Source organism: Cebus imitator, unplaced genomic scaffold (genome assembly GCF_001604975.1).
Source record: "Cebus imitator isolate Cc_AM_T3 unplaced genomic scaffold, Cebus_imitator-1.0 Scaffold80, whole genome shotgun sequence".
NCBI lineage: Eukaryota > Metazoa > Chordata > Mammalia > Primates > Cebidae > Cebus > Cebus imitator.
In genome coordinates this window covers 1880184-1894200 of record NW_016107395.1, presented here as the reverse complement: position 1 = coordinate 1894200, position 14017 = coordinate 1880184, and the positions used below count along the sequence as shown (strand labels likewise).

The following is a 14017-nucleotide window of genomic DNA, read 5'->3' as shown; positions in this document are numbered from 1 at the left end:
CTGCTTTTTATTTTTCACAATGATACCAAAAATACCACTAGCCTGGCCAGACTTACATCCTGTAGGCTAATTTAAAAACAAAACTTATTTATTCAACATCTTTTCCCAAGTAATTTTTGAATTACTTTTCATATTATACAAATAATTATCTCCCTATATTCACTGAGAAAAATAGAACACTAAACTTTATAGGACAAAAGAAAAGATAATTAAAATGTCATGCTCCATACATATACTAAGATCTGGCAAAATGGATATGTCTCCCAATTCCTACTAAGTCCTAGATAAAATGTGAAACATATATCCATCCATCTTGATCCAGTACTAAAATCTTCTATATGTTTCCAAGGCTGTGAATAGCATATACTTTGGAAAGCAGGTCATGAAGTTTGGGTGCCATCATTAATCTAAGGAGAACAATGGCAAATTTGCATTATGAATCTGATCCCATCCACATCCCTTTGTCTTCAAATTATCCACATACTTCTTGACAATGCTTCCATATTTCTCTGCTTTACTACATATTAAGGCCACCTGCAAAATATTTACTGAACAATGTCTCTAAGGGAAATAAGGTGCTACACTGAAAGAATGTACTATGAAAGTAGTCATTCTTCTTCATTCTTGCTTCTCTTTCCTTAATTTTTCTGATTTGCTGGGTATAAAAATGATGCCTTTCCTTTATCTATCATCATCTTACCCAGGGATTCTGGTAGCTTCTTCTACCCCTAGGGAAAAACCCACTGAAGAGGCTCTATCTTCAGGGTTCTTTTCACAATCTATAATCAACATATGTTTTGTCAGATTAGTCTTTACTAGTTTGGCCAACTTGAGGCTTTCTAAGATAACAATCATATAGCTTGAAAGTGTGCAGAAAAGCAGCTGATAGGATGAATTAGGATCATGTGCCATCATACTGATGAAAAACAAAGGTTGCCTTTCTGAGCAATGGCAATCAAAATTGAATGACTAAGGTTTCTCACCAGCCATCATTAAATTCAAGATGATCATTTACAGCATCAATTACACATCTTTTGTTTCAGTAAGCATGGGAGAAAGAACTATGTGACTCTATTTTGTAACGATCACATTCTACTTTTGTTGATACGGCAACTCAAATTTTAAAAGATAGATATAATGATTAATACAATAAAGTACATTTTTTAAAGCAAGAAAAGAATAAGGATTTCTTTGGACCAAGGACTTTATCATATCTTTGATATACTGTATTCTAAAAGAGGAGATGTAATATACTGTATTTTAAAAGAGGAAATGCCTCTTTTAAGAGTTTTCAATAGGCTACTTCAAATGTTTCATTTTATAAACAGCTGAGGAAAAAATCAAGGAGTTACTACAGCAAATGTCTAGCACAGTAGGTTGTCAACCATGGATAAGTACATAAAAGTACCTGTTCAATTTGCAAAATCTTGATGTGTTCCAGTTCACTATCAGGGAATTATCTACACCTGTGCTGAATCACTGTGAAATGTGCTTCTTCCCTAGGACACAGGTTGTCCGCCATGGATAAGTACTTAAAAGTTCCTTTTCAATTTGCAAACTCTTGATGTGTTCCAATCCTCTATCAGGAAATTCTCTACACCTGTACTGAATCCCTGTGAAGTGTACTTCTTCCCTAGGTTATACTTTTTACTTAGAAGTCAGCCAGCTGCAGATAGATTTATCTTTAAACAAACCGACAACCTAAGTAATATAATTCATTGGGAATATAATATTAGTCTAAAAAAACGGGCTGAAGTATAATCAACAAAAAAAGAAGCTATAATCAAAGCAGTAAAAACATCTGGAAGTTTTAAAGACTCTGTAGAAGAAATTATCTGCTGATTTTTGGAATAGAGTATTTGAAAGTAAGTTCAGATGCTAATTAAAAGCATGCAGCCCAGCAATTTCTGACAAAATCACTATCTTCTTATGAATTATTACTAAGTAAAATTAGTGCTTGACCTAAGGCATTATTTGCTTATATTAAAAGGTAGGACAAAGCACTGCAGAAAGAAGTTGACACTAAACAACAACGACTTTTACATCCTTCTTTTAAGAATCTGGTACTCATTACCGAATTTTCTTTAGCACAAAGCAAAAACAACAACAAAAGAAAAAACTATTTCAGAAAGACTTTCTGCATCGGATAGTGATGCGTTGCATTGTTTTACAATGAAAGCAGGTTGTGATAAAATTTTTTATCAACTTTAATTGATTACAAAGTTAATGATGAGAGAATAAAATAGGCAAACACTTTCTTGATGCTTACATTTAAAAGAAGACAGAAATTTGATAATTAGATGGATTCAAACCATAGCCCTAAAGAGGATTCTAAGGGGTAATTTTGTTTACTCCTCCTTTTTGCTTGTTTGTTTTTAACCATAAGAAATATGAAGCCCAGGAAGGTTAAACAGTTTGCAAAAAATATGAAGGCCATTAAAGGCAGAGGTTGGAGGGGACTCAGGTTTCTTGACATCTAATTTACTATTATTTCATATTATATCATCCTAACTTAGATGTTTCTTACATCAAAGTAAACCTTTAGTTTGAAAATTGCATGTCCAAGTACTTACCAATGGGTCTGCTGTAATTTTGGGGGGCGGGGCGGTGAGGACCAGAAGGTAGGGAACAGTGAAATAAATTTTTGAAATTTAAAAAAAGGAGCTGAATCATTGATTATAACTTCCCTTTATATCAGAATAGAGTAAAACAAAAAAGCAAATGTATATGAATTGAGACCATAATGCTGGGGATAAAGTGAGGAATTACACACACACACACACACGGGAATAGCATGGACAATTTTATCTAGGTGCACAAGACTGTCATTATCCCGTTGTCTTGACCAAAGGTCTCTCAAAGGGCTTTTGGTAGGCTCAGAGGTCAGTTTAGGTCACAGATTGGTTTTGTCTCTCCCATCCTCCCATCTCACTAAACCAAGAAAAGTAGTCATGTGTTTCACATTCAGATTTGCTGAAAAAGTGACATTGTCTTCACTATCCACCATAAATGTTTGTGTGCAAGTGTGTGTGTGTGTGTGTGTGTGTGTGTGCAGGGAGACACTGCTATGGAAGAATGTCAGCTGGGTGCAAAGGGAATTCATAATTTAGTTGCAAGCCCAAGACAGACACATAAAAGAGAAATCAACTATACTAGATAGGTGCCCAATACACAGTTCAGGCCTCTCCTCTGGATAAGCCAGATTTGCTGTCTTCCTCCAAGGCAGCTAAGACTTGGTAAGCTAGGAGTAACAGGGCCTTTGTCCAGACATATCACAGGACATGGGGCCTCAATACACCTGCCTATGAAGTGTGAACACTTTAGACTTCCCTGTGGCATTGGCAGCCACACCTCCTGAGAAAAGAGTAGATGGTTGACTTAGTCATGTCCTGCATGTACATCTTTAAATCCCAATTGCCCAAGGAAGTATTTCTATTTGATGTATTTTCACTTCATTTAGGGCCAGATGGCATATTCTCTGGAACTTCAGCAGAACAAACCTTTAATAAATGCCTGATGGCTAGTACTGACTCATGCTTGTGGAAGCAGACACAATGAGGCCTATGAAAAAAATACATCAGAGTCCCTACCTCTCTATAACATGTAGCTTCAACCTGTTTATCTTTGAAACATTCTACTTCCAGTATTTTTGGGTTGATATTCCTTGATCGGGAGAAATTAAGGCACTATTTGCACTGCATATAGAATTTTATTTACCTGCACAGTATTATACTTTCCATAAATTTATAGTATATTCAGGCATGAAAAACTGTTTAGAAGATATTATCAAAATGCTTTGACTATGGATAATTAATAATCCAGAAAGAACAAGTTGTTATCTTGTTTATAGGTAGGAAATTAGTCAACAGTGTAATAAAATGGCTAAAGAATTTCATTAATATTAAACAGTCTAAACAGATATAGAATGTCCAGAACCATGAATTCCAAATCTTTGGTTTAGAAAACACACATTAGAGGGATGGTCAGTGACATGGTTTGGCCATGTCCCCACCCAAATCTCATCTTGAATTGTAGCTACAATAATCCCTACGTGTCATGGGAGGAACCCAGTGGAAGGTAATTGAATCATGAGGGTGAGTTTTTCCCATGCTGTTCTTGTGATAGTGATTAAGTCTCATGAGATCTGATAGTTTTATAAAAGGTAGTTCCCTTGCACATGCTTTCTTGTCTGCTGCCATGTAAGAGTGCCTTTATTCCTCCTTCACCTTCTACCATGATTGAGAGGCTCCCCAGCCATGTAGAACTGTGAGTCCAGTAAACCTAATTTTCTTTATAAATTACACAGTCCTGGGTATGTCTTTATTAGCAGCATGAGAATGGACTAATACAGTGACTTGATAATGGTAGAGTTGGGTGCTGCTTTAAAGATACCGAAAAATGTGGAAGCAACTTTAGAACTGGGAAACAGTCGGAGGTTTGAACACTTTGGAGGACTCAAAAGAAGATAGAAAAATGTGGGAAAGTTTGGAACTTCCTAGAGACTTGGAGGGCTCAGAAAACAGGAACATGTGGGAAAGTTTGGAACTTCCTAGAGACTTGTTGAATGGCTTTGATCAAAATGCTGATAGTGATATGAATGATAAAGTCCAGGCAATGTGGTCTCAGATGGAGATGAGGAACTTGTTGGATACTGGAGCAAAGGTGACTGTTATGCTTTATCAAAGAGACTGGTGGCATTTTGCCCCTGCCCTAGAGATCTGTGGAACTTTAAACTTGAGAGATGATTTAGGGTATCTGGCAGAAGAAATTTCTAAGGAGCAAAGCATTCAAGAGGTGAAAAGAGCATAAAAGTTTGGAAAATTTGCAGCCTGATGATGCCATAAAAAAGAAAAAAACTCATTTTCTGGAGAGAAATTGAGAGAAATTCAAGACTGCTGCAGAAATTTGCATAAGTAATGAGAAGCCAAATGTTAGTCACCAAGAGAATGGGGAAAATGTCTCCAGAACATGTCAGAGGTCTTCATGAAAGCCCCTCCGATCACAAGGCTGAAGGGCTAGGAGGGATAAATAATTTCCTGGGCCTGCTAGGTGCAGCCTAGGGGCTTGGTCCCGTGTGTCCCAGCCCCTCCAGCCATGTCTGTCTAAAAGGGGCCAAGGTATAGCTCAGGCTATGGCTTTAGAAGGTGCGACACCCAAGTCTGGGCAGCTTCCATGTGGTGTTGGTCCTGTTGGTGCACAGAAGACAAGAATTAAGGTTTGAGAACATCCACCTAGATTTCTGAGGATGTATGGAAATGGCTGGATGTCCAGGCAGAGGTGTGCTACAGGGACAGAGCCCTCATAAAGAACCCCCACTGGGGCAGTGTGGAAAAGAAATGTGGGGTTGGATCTGCCACGCAGAGTCCCCACTGGGTCACTGCCTAGTAGAGCTGTGAGAAGAGGGCCACCATCCCCCAGCCCACAGAATGGTAGATCCACTGACAGCTAGAACCATGTGTCTGGAAAAGCCACAGTTAATGCCAGCCATATAAACAGCCAGGAGGGGGGCTGTACCCTGCAAAGCCACATGGTGGAGCTGCGCAAGGTCATGGGAGCCTACCTTTTGCATCAGTGTAAACTGGATGTGAGACATAAAGTCAAAGAAGATCATCCTGGAACTTTAAGGTTTAATGACTGTTCTAATGGACTTTGGACTTGCACCTGTATCCCCTTTGTTTTGGGCAATTTCTCCCATTAGGAATGAGCATATTTGCAGAATACCTGTACCTCCATTGTATCTAGAAAGTAACTAACTTGCTTTTGATTTTACAGGCTCATAGGCAGAAGAGACTTGCCTTGTCTGAGGTGAGACTTTGGACTGTGGACTTTTGAGTTAGTGCTGAAATGAGTTAAGACTTTGGGAGACTGTTGGGAAGGCATGAGTGGTTTTGAAATGTGAGGACATGAGATTTGGGAGGGGCTAGTGGTGAAATGATATGGTTTGGCTCTGTCTCCACCCAAATGTCATCTTCTATTGTAGCTCCCATAATCCCCACATGTGGTGGGAGACACCCAGTAGGAGTTAATTGAATCGGGGGGTGAGTTTTTCCCATATTGTTCTCATGATAATGATTAAGTCTCAGGAGATCTGATGGTTCTATAAAGGACAGTTCCCTTGCACACACTTTCTTGCTTGCTGCCACTTAAGACATGCCTTTGCTCCTCCTTCACTTTCCACCATGATTGTGAGGCCTCCCAGCCATGTGGAACTGTGAATCCATTAAACCTCTTTTTCTTTATAAATTACACAGTCTCACGTATGTCTTTATTAGCAGCGTGAGACCAGACTAATACAATGAGAATGTAGAATCAAGGGCATATGGTTCAAGGCAGAGGAGGGTGGAACCCTACAGTGGGTGAGAAACTGCTGCAAGAGTATGCAAAAGAGGATTCAGCAAGGAGCATAATGGTTGTTTTCAAGTATGGTAAACAAAGGGAAGAGAGATTAGATTCATTGTGGTCAGCTCCTGAAGGATAGGCAAGTGGATGGAAGAAAATGTTGATTCAGTAAAAGGTAGAACTTTCTACAAATGAATCTCTCCTAGAATGGACTGGCTAATGAAAAAGGGAGATTTCCAACTGATTATTTCCAAGAAGAGATAGACTAGCCCATTTTCACAGATGGAGGTTCATGTGCCAGATAATTACCTCTAAAGAGATTATCATCCTAAGTAATTATTTTATGGGACATATTATTTACATTATCTGTTCCAGGTTGAAAAAAATAACTTGCCAGAAAGACATTCTGTACTGTCTTGTTTACACAATTGGCTGAGGAATGACTCCAGTCTTACCAAACTTCGATTCGTATCAATTGAAGATTGAAACGGTGATTAGGTGATTTGAATGCTCATAATATTTAAATCATTACTACAGAAATTACAGGGTTTTTTTTAAAGAAGAAAAAGTATTGGCTTGTATGGACACATGTAAACACATTAAGAAATATAAGTTATTTCCATTATTGATATGTTTTTAAAAAATTGTTCTTTAAAAGCAAACCAAGTTCCCATAGTTGTACAATTTACCAGTGGTACGACCTGAGAAGTATAATCTTTGGGTTAGCAGATTTAAAAAACATAACCCATGCTTTTTTTTTACTAAGCTAAACAATTTACTGTCCCACTTTCTGACTGCATCACTCACATTTATCTTTACATTAACAATGCTTACTAGTAGCCAAAAAAAAGGCTAGCCAAGTTGGACCAACTCCAAGATTTGTTTTCACACGGCAAGATTTGCTTCATGCACTTGGAAGAAGCAGGCTGCAACGGTGGTTCCATTTATTATATTATGCTGTAAACATTATGTCCTGAGCTAACAAGATACTCAACATGACAATCCCATAGGTTACCAAGCACTGTAAACATCTGTTTAAGCAGGCACCAGAGATAGCATAGAGGAGGATTCTAGTATCCATTTTGAGTGGTTTATGATGTGGAGTCTGCTATTTAAAAGCTAGTAATAAAAAACATGGGTCCAAACCCTGGCAAGAGCAAATATATGTGAGCACAGTTATACTCAGTTTGAAAAAAGAATGCACTTGTGTCGTCACTTTGTCATTGCATCTATAGACTTTCATTTTATACCTTTGCCCATTAAGTAAGTGTTGGCTTTCCATGGCCTTCAGGAGATCATAACTATAATTTCACTGTGATATTATTTACTCCAATAAAAATAAAGCTAAATGTTGACTCACCAACTTTCCTTAAATTAATGCAAAATAAAGTTTATAAGGGTGGAAGAAGATGATGAGAGATGGGACGACCCTTTAAGCTACACATGATATCTTTCAAAGGTCTCTAAGCCAAAGCACATCCTTCTAGCTCCACCCAAAGGCCCTCTGAAGGGAAACTGTAAATAACTGGAGACCCTTTGAAATCTTATCTGGAAACCATGAGCTTTGCTTTTCTCAGACGAAAAAAGAGCTCCCAATCAAGGAATAAATGGAACCAACAATACTGTCTGCTGCGCCAGTTTTGTTTCTATCCAGAATTTTAATTTCTGGAAATGTTTCAACATTTATCACTAGAAAAAGGGACTTCCAGGGTGATGCAGGTAGAACCTAGCCTGAAACACCAGTTGCTCAGGAAACAGAGCCTGGGCTGCCACAATATCTCATGTCTGCAAGAAAAACCGAGTGTCTTCTCAGGCACACACACCTGGGAGCCCGAACACCTCTGAAACCAGCCAGTCCCTGGACTGTGGACAGCAGCGCCCTGAAAAAATATCAGACTCATAGCTCCAACCTGTCTCTGTCTCTGAAGTTCTGTACTCACACATATCGCACATCTCTTAGACACCCTCCCCCCCAACCCTCCCCCCCAACCCTCCCCCCCAACCCTCCCCCCCAACCCTCCCCTATCGCCCCCCCCAACCCCCGCAAACTCTCCCAGGCAGTTCTCCTGAGAACTTTCCAAACCCTCACTTCCAGCTCTCCGCCCAATCCATTTAGTTATTTTAAAGCACTTAGTACTTAATCCTATGCAGAAACTACTCTGACTTCCCAACCCTTTGGCCTCCCGTTACCTTTCTCTGTCCCCTCCAAGGTCTACTGGCGGCACAAACAGGCAGGCGGCACCTCTGCGGCCTCTTCCACCCAGCACACCCTACTGGCTCAAGCGCCAACACGCCTCCCCGGGCGCACACTCGCGCGCGCACACACAGCGAACACGTACACTCATTCAGGACACACAGTCCGCACCAGACCGCGAACCCCCGCAGCTTGGTCCCAGCAGGTATTCCCCCAGGCTATATATAAAGCACTCACCCCAAATAGACTTCCCCACGCACTTGCAAGTGGGTGACGCTGCCCTGCACCCTCTGCGCCGCTAGCGCCCTCTCCCTAGACACGCGGCCACCCCACTGACACGCAGCCTCTGGCAGTTCTGTCAAAACTTTGAACATGGTTGATTTTACAACCACGAGTGTGTCAGAGGCTGGAGGAGGTCGACTCGCTGCAATTTCCACTTACCTCAGTTCATGCGGACTGGTGGCCGTGACTCTACTGACCCCAGCTCCAACCGTGCCAATGCGCGGCTGCAGCACGCATAAACGCGCAAAAGGCGGCGCGCTCTGGGCGCTGTGTCCACGCTCACAGCCCGACCTCCCGAGTCTCTCCAGTCGCGCTGCCCGGGATCCTTCCCCGCGCAGCAGCAGCAGCCTTGGCAGTTCCTGCCTCAGCCGGGCTGATGATGGCAAACAGAAACACTCTCGCAAAACTTTTATGACTTTAACAAAACTGTCTTCGGAGGAAACCCCTCCACGCACCCTACTCGCGGGCCAGGGCAGGCGCCAGAGTTGGATGGTTTGTCTGTCACCCGCAACTCCCTGCCGCCCCCACCAACTCCCAGACACACACACACACACACACACACACACACACACACACACACGCGATTGGGTTACCACAACCCACCAGCAGAAAACAGCTTCTTCGCAAAGAGGAGGGGAGCACAGTCAACCCCCAAGTCGTCCGGAATAAAAAATTATCCGTGTAAATATATCAGACAGAGTCTCCCATTTTCATAATCAGCTAGAGTCTCAGGGTTCACTCTCAGGCCCCCTGACACAACAGGAGGAAAATAAAAGCCCGACTCCCGCAGCCCCACTCCAGTACCTTCGAGCTTTGCCTCTGGAGAGAGAGCGCGGGTTCGCGTCTGCGATGGGGCCGCTGGGGCCGATGGTGCTGGGGCCTCCGGCCCGCGTGGCCCCTGCCCGGGGTCCCCGCCGCCGCCCGGGCTCAGCAGCAGCCGCCGCCGCCACCGCCACTGTAGCAGCCGCCGCTGCCGCCGCCGCCGCCGCCGCCGCCGCTCCCTAGACCTCCTCCTCTTCCCATGGCTGCGCCCTGCTTGGCAGCTTGCGGGCTGTCAGGCTTGGGGAGGAGAGAGGGGGCGGGGTGAAACGGGAAGGGAGGATGGGAGTGCAGGGGTGGAAAAAGGCGGCCACCGTTCACGAGGGGTCACGCTGGGCCTGGCCCGCCGCCCCCCAGATCCAGGCTGCAGAAGCCAGGGGAAGCGGACGTTCAGGGAGGCCAGTTCGCGAACCACTGCGGAAAGGGCGAGTGCTGCCGGGGCCAAGCATTCCAAGGAGCTGGGATGAAGTCTTCCCCGAGAGGAGCTGGAGTTGGTGCGTGTCACTCTCATGTGGGCTGCGCGGCTCCTCCTAGAGGAAAATATTGGTAGTTGCAATACACTTCCTTCCTTTCCGCCTGCCCGGATTCCCAAATGAAGGCAGGACCTACAGGAGCGTTAAGTGCAGTCCGCAGACTCAAAGAAACACTTAGATACTAACACTTAAAAAGGTTAGTATCTCCAGGAATGGGAGGAAGATCAGCATGATAGCTTGGAAAGCGTGTTTAGCCATCCAAATATTGCCTCTCCATCAGCAATCAAGTTCCAAGCTGCCGCTCACTGGGGCACAGTAAAGAGATAGTTAAAACTACGAAGGGCTTTATTGTGGAGGTTAGAAGACGGGTTAAGTAATTTATCAAGGACATTCAGCATGTTAGCAGAAAGGTATCTGCCAGAGGACAGGGATGAAGGAAGAGCAGACACAGGCCACAGCCTGAAGTTCCTGAGCCAGGGAAAGGATTTTAACTCTGCCGCAGCCTGGACATAGTGCATCTGTCAAATGCAAGCCCTGCCTACTTCATCCCACTCTTGGGAAAATAAAGGAAGACAAGAAGTTGTAAAAGTGCTGCAGAAAGTTAAAGTTGTGCATAAGTATGTCATTTTTGTAAGCATCAAACCCCGAGTCACTACATGCATTTCTGAGCAGAGAGTACAAAGGTCCTGCTCCGGATTGTCTCAGATCTGAAAGAGTAGCTAGTCATGCGATCTTTCCACAATTTACTGACTGTCAATTGTAATGTCATTTACCTATATGCTTCTAACAGCTCAATTGTAATGTCGTTTACCTATATGCTTCTAACAGCTTTGGTTTGCTAAAGCTTTTCTTTTTTCTTTCTTTCTTTTTTTTTTTTTTTTAACAGAGCTCCCAGACACAAAGCCAAGTTTATACCCAGAGAGAAATGTTTAAACAACAACTTGAAGGAACCAAATTTCTTATCTTTAGAATAACCTATCTGTAGGGCACTGAAGTAGTACATGGGAGCCAAGACTTGAGAAGGAACAGAGAACCAAAGACTCTGGGATAGCAGATATCACATAAGACACCCTTGTTTTCAAAGGAATCAAATAAGTGAAAAACTGTTCCTTAGAATACTTTCAGAAGCTCAGCTGTGGCTCAAAAACCCCAGCTGTTCCAGACAGACACCTAGAATGAACGAAGAAGAAAAGAAGAAGAAAAGATTCTGGAAGGGGCATATTTTATCATGGGATGGGATGGTTATTGATCTTGAAGTGCTCTTGTTCTATCCCATTTAAGAATAAGGAGGCTTTTTTTCCCCCTAAGACTCTTCACTAACACATTGATTTCCGGGGTTTCATACTTTGCTGAAGGAGTAGTGATGCTTGGCTGTGTCTGGAGCTTTTAAAAAGGGGAGGTATCTACATACAGAAACTTGGGAAAGTAAAAGATTAAGGCACAGTCAAGAAAAACTCCTACATGCCAAGCTGGCTGACAGGGCAGTCCTGGCAGGAGTAAAGTCCAGGCAGGCCTCAAATGCTGACTCCACTTCTGTCTGAAATGACCTTCCAAGTTGGACCTTCTTCAGAGCCTGGCACTACCAACCCCTCTGTTTTTATCCTCTCTGTGCCTTCTCATCCTTTGTCCTTCCCTGAGCTGGAGAATCTTGATCTAGTTTAGGAAGTGCCAGATGGACTCAAAAAAGGTATTCAAAATTCTATTGTTTATCCTCTGAGATGAGCTCAGGGCCATACTTAAAAAAAAAAAAAGAACTGACATCTTTTTTTTTTTTTTTTAATTTGGGTTCAGGTATAGCCTCCACTCTGTGTGCCATGAAACTAGACTGCTCTGGCTGCTGCTCTGTCTTTGATTTTTAAAACATCATCATGCACAGAAAACACAGGAAAAGACACCTTGGCTAATATTATGGAACTAGATATAAACCTGCAACTGACATGAAGGTCAGCCTTTATTCTTAAGCCCCATGAATAAAGGTTCCTCAATCTCATATATGACCAGGTATAGGTCTATAGTAGTATATGGCTCTTTATATATTTCTAATTGTTTGGGAAAATGTAGCAGGTATTGAGTTGATTAATTTGTTATAAGTTAAGGTATGCCAGAGCACATTTACTTTCTGAAGAGTGAAACTGCATTTGCCATGGTTTCCATTCCGCTTGGAAGATCCTACTGTGTGCACCCGGAGAAATCCTTCTTAACCTTAAAGTTCCAATCACTTGTTTACTTTCTCTCTGAAGCTCTTCCTGACTATTCCCCAGGGTGGGATTTATAAGTTAATTCTCCCTTTATCAGCACCTTTATAGGCCTTTATATCTTCTGGTATTAAATATTGCACTTTTTGTTGATTTGTCTGCTTTCCTACTAATCATGAAATTTCTGAGGGAGAAACTATATATTCTTAATATCTATACCTGCAATGTCTAGGTTAGTACCTAGAATTTATAGTTTGTAGACTGCCCAATAAATAATCAAATTGAATGAAAATTTATATCTCCTTGATTTATATCTCAAACCCAGAGCTCTCCAAGGAGTTCCACACTAACAACTGGCTATCTCCATTTGAATGTCTAACAGACCTCTGAAACTTGACATGTCCACATTTGAACTCTGGTTCTTTCTCCCTAAAACTACTCCAATCACAGTGGGTGACATTTCCATCTCAGTAGATGACAACTACTTCCTGCCAGTTACTCAGGCCACAAACCTTTGAAATCATCCTTACTTCTCTGCTCACCACATTCCACATTCGGAACTCTGTCCGCTTCTTGGAGAGGTCCAGAGACACCTGGTCTTAACCACCAGAATTTCTCAGTTAGATTACTGCAGTAGTCTCTCAACTCAACTGGTCTCCTTGCTTCAACAAACCCCTCCCTAACCCCCAACCAACACCAACAACAACCCAAAGTGTAAATTCAGTTGCCATAGTCGTTCCTTTTAAAACTAATCTCATGCCATTCCTTGGCTCAAAACCCTCCAATTGTTCCCCCATTTAAATCAGGATAAAATTTAAAATGAGCCATGAGACTCTACATGAGCTATGTACCTTTGCTCCCCCCTCATTTCCAATGAATTTCCCCATCACTGGGTCACCCTTCTGCTCCTGGCACACTGGCCTCCCTGTTGTTTCCTAAGCAGGCCAGGCCGTCTCCTAACTTGGAGCCTTTGTACTGGCTCTTCTCTCTGATTTAAACACTCTTCCCCAAATATTCATTTGCTTACTCCTGTACTTCCTTGAAGTCTTTAATCAGATATTGGCCAACTTATCTTAACCAATCCTGTTTACCTTATTATGGCCCACCCTACACCGCTCTTTTATACATCCCCAGTTGGGCTTAGCAAAAAATACAAACTGCATTATGAAGACAATAAAAACAATTAGAAAATAATTCAGATTATGTCTATTCAAGTGCAGATAACTAGGTCAGATTGCCGTCTCCGCAAACCATAAAACATCACAGTATAAACTCCCTAAATCTACAGTTATCTGAGGTTAGAGCATTGCTTTGCTCATTCTGTTGCACTATAAAGTGCCAAAACTTTTTATCAAAACAAAACAAAAGAGGTCAACACACTTAAAGTAGCATTCTATAGCTAATTCATTTTATAGCATTTGTAGTTAAAAAACATAGGATTGTTAATCAGGAGCCTTGGGGTCCTGTGTGAGTCATCTGTGATTTTGGGTAAATTAATTACTAATGTCACAATGCCTCCATTTCTTGCCTATAGAAGGAAGGGGTTGCTGTCTGAGATCATTCCAGCTGTACAAGAAAGTTTTAGATTGATATTTGTGATAATCAAATGGTGATACCAAATGTTTGTGATCAATTCTAAGTTTATTAGAAGAATATTTAACCAAATACCTGGGTACCATGGCCTAGCAAAGTCGATACATTTATATGGTTAATTT

General features: G+C 42.0%; 1 protein-coding gene across 1 annotated transcript in view; it reads right to left on the bottom strand.

Moving 5' to 3' along the window:
* The window catches only part of GHR (growth hormone receptor), a 296522-nt gene extending 286363 nt beyond the window's left edge, over positions 1 to 10159 (bottom strand). The window contains exon 1 of the mRNA XM_017533143.2: positions 9620 to 10159. The gene's annotated coding sequence lies outside the window, so the exon portion shown is untranslated. The remainder of the gene's footprint in view (positions 1 to 9619) is intronic.
* Positions 10160 to 14017: the final 3858 nt, after the last annotated feature.